Below are 3,082 nucleotides of genomic sequence, written 5' to 3' on the forward strand. Positions count from 1 at the left end.
GCATTTTAGTTAGCAATAATTAGCCTGTGCCTGTTACCCCCTAACATATACCTACACTCTCTGTCTCTGCAAGATTGGGAATGATTCAGATTTCTCTTAGCACAGCTACCAGAAGACTTACAGCTTTCAGACAGGTTTCTCACGTCACATCTGCATTATCAAGCTCAGTTGGAGGCTGCGCAGTAACGCTCAACCATCACCGGAAAAGTGCTTTTGATATCCTTCACTGGTCTCTGTCCAGAACAACCGGATCTGTTGGTCCATTTCTTTCACTGTCTATGTGTTGAACCCAGGAACCCAGGATCATGTCTAGATGGACGTCAGCTTGTATCAAAGCTAATACTATGGCCAGTACTCTAAAGTACAACAGGACATCTCAAAACATCCACTTATTTAAAATCAGTGTAGCCCGTTTGTTAAACTGCAGCCCAGTATCGCTGACAATCGTGTTCATGTTGGACAATTCCACAGCTCATGATTTACGTCAAATGCCAAATTTTAGTGCCCATAAGGGAGGTAGCAAGGCAGAAACTAAGGGTGTGGAGGTTGGGGGACTAAATAGACAATGAAATGTGTCGCCCATGGTGACAAACCCTGAGAAAATTATCAATAGGCAGATCCCCTCAGCTCAACGGAGAATTTTAATGTTTCCAGGACATAGTTTTTCATTTCACTGTTCTCATCAACGTTGTTTACAGCAACAGCAGGCAGCTGATAAACCCCCTGTACGTTACATTGCTCAGCACTAAACAGCATACAAAGTTAGTAACTAACTGATGAACATAGTGGAGCTTTTAACAGCTAAAGAGACAGATGTTTTCTGGAGAAAGGAGAGTGAATATTGGACTTAGATTCACCAGGTGTACACAAACTGTTCTGTATCTGCTTGATGTATTATTAAGCAGCTGTTTGCTAACATGTTCACCTTATCAACTTTTTAAGGGGGGGGCTGACATATTTGGTATTGGAAGCTTTTTTGGGCCAGCATTTCAAATAAAGGGAGCACAACACAAGAGACCCAGAAACAGAATAAACGCAGATTTAAGAAATGGTCTGATCTCAGTAGGCCTCTCTGTCAGCCTTGATCACATCAGTTTTTAATCCCATGTGGGATTGTAACACTGTTTATCAGAGCTGAACTGCTTTGAGATGCAGTACCACTGATGGCAAGGCAAGGCAGGGCAAGGTTTTTTTTATAGCAATTTTCAGCAACAAGGCAATTCAACGTGCTTTACATAAAACAGTTAAAGCATTGAGACCAAGTGCAAAGCATACACACCACAAAAACACATTTAAATACAATTAAAAACAGTCCATGCCAAGAGAATTGAAAATAAAAACAAGCTAGAAAAAAAGAGTAAGACGGGTATAAAATACAAGAATAACTGTTAAAGAGTGCAGTGTAGGAAATCACAAATTATTTAATTTAATAAAAGGCATTGTCATAATTTAAAAGAACAGAGTTGTAGCGGACCTGCAGTTTTCTGGGAGTTGTTCCAGATATGTCGTGCATAGAAACTGATCCCTGCTTCCTCCTGTTTAGTTGTGACTCTGGGGACAGGAGGCAGACCTGATCCACACGACCTGGTTCATAATGTAGCAGAAGATCAAAAATGTATTTTGGCTCTAAACTATATAGGGATTTATAAATGAACTGTATTTTTTGAGAAACAGATCTCAGAATTGAAGTGATGTGATCCACTTTCTTGGTCTTAGTGAGGACTCGAGTAGCAGCCTTCTATCTAGTGAAGATAAAAACCAGTTTTACCCAAATCCTGCTGAGACACAAGACCTTTAACCCTTGATATATTCTTAAGGTAACAGGCTGATTGTCTTAATGTGGAAATTCAGGTGTGGAGACTGGCTACAAAAAACTCTACAAAAACAAAATACATACCTATTTCACAATAAGGTTTATTTCTCCGTTCAATTTATCTTCTTCTGATGTGTGTCTTGCAGTAATTTGGAGTGTAAAAAAGCATAACAGCAAACCATGGAAACAGGTGGAGTTGCTTTACTAACAGGTTATTGTTAGAAATTTGGTGTGTTTAAATGTCTGAAACAAGTGGTCCTCTAACCAGTTATTGATTCGATGATCTTTAACAACATTGCTTCTGATCTGAAATTTTCTTCATGTTTCCTCAAGGATTGGATTGCCATCTGCTGGAGAATCAGGTTCATTACATATGCAGCACATGCTGAGACTTTTAAAGGACAATACCAGGGATAGTTCCCATTTACCCTCTTTATTTAAAATCGTATGCATTACTGTCAGCCAGGGCCTGAAGTTAACTTTTTGGGCCAAACATGCTTTATACCAGCCTGCCTCATGAAGGTGAAGTACTGGAAATGCACGAGCATCGTTCTTGAACTTGATAAGAATACACATTTAAGTTCAATTCAATTTTTCAATTCAACTTTATTTATAGTATCAATTCATAACAAGAGTTATCTCAAGACACTATACAGATAGACCACACTCCAGAATTTACAAGGACCCAACAGTTCAAGTAGTCTCCTCCAGAGCAAGCAACAGTGCGACAGTGGCGAGGAAAAACTTCCTTTTAGGCAGAAACCTCGGTCAGACCCAGACCCAGACCCAGGCTCTTGGTAGGCGGTGTCTGACGGGCCTGTTGGGGTTAGAATGAAGAGTGGCAATAACAAAAATGGAAAAAAATAGTAGTTTGTAGCAGTTCTTTGTAGTAGTTCATGGCACAGCAGGACGCTGTGCCGCATTACAAGGCACAGCAGGACGTAGCAGGACGTAGCAGGGCACTGCAGTGTAGCTGCCAAGTTGTCAACAAAATCATTATAATTAATACTCTTTTTTTACCTGCAGTGGTCTCCTCTGGAAGAGCAGTCCCCGAAACTTATTGTGTGTAGGTGGATGTTTGATGAGTTGTAGTCCTTAATTGCTTCTAATTTGAAATGTTGAATCCTGATTACAAAAGGCTTTAAAGATGACCTGCCGCATGTATTTCATTGGTAATGTCTGAAGTTCTACCTTGGACTCTGTAACATTTTTTTGTGGGAAAAATGCCTTGGTTAAGCTGCAAGAAGACTCAGCTCCATTTGTGCCAGT

At 40.1% G+C, this 3,082-nt stretch overlaps 1 long non-coding RNA gene across 1 annotated transcript in view; it reads left to right on the top strand.

Annotated features, from left to right (window-relative positions):
* Positions 1-3,082, top strand: part of LOC116689467 (uncharacterized) — a 21,946-nt gene that overhangs the window by 8,224 nt on the left and 10,640 nt on the right. Inside the window, exon 2 of the long non-coding RNA XR_004331996.1 lies at positions 2,694-2,699. This is a non-coding gene — a long non-coding RNA (uncharacterized LOC116689467). The remainder of the gene's footprint in view (positions 1-2,693; positions 2,700-3,082) is intronic.

Source organism: Etheostoma spectabile, chromosome 1 (genome assembly GCF_008692095.1).
Source record: "Etheostoma spectabile isolate EspeVRDwgs_2016 chromosome 1, UIUC_Espe_1.0, whole genome shotgun sequence".
NCBI classification, from domain to species: Eukaryota; Metazoa; Chordata; class Actinopteri; order Perciformes; family Percidae; genus Etheostoma; species Etheostoma spectabile.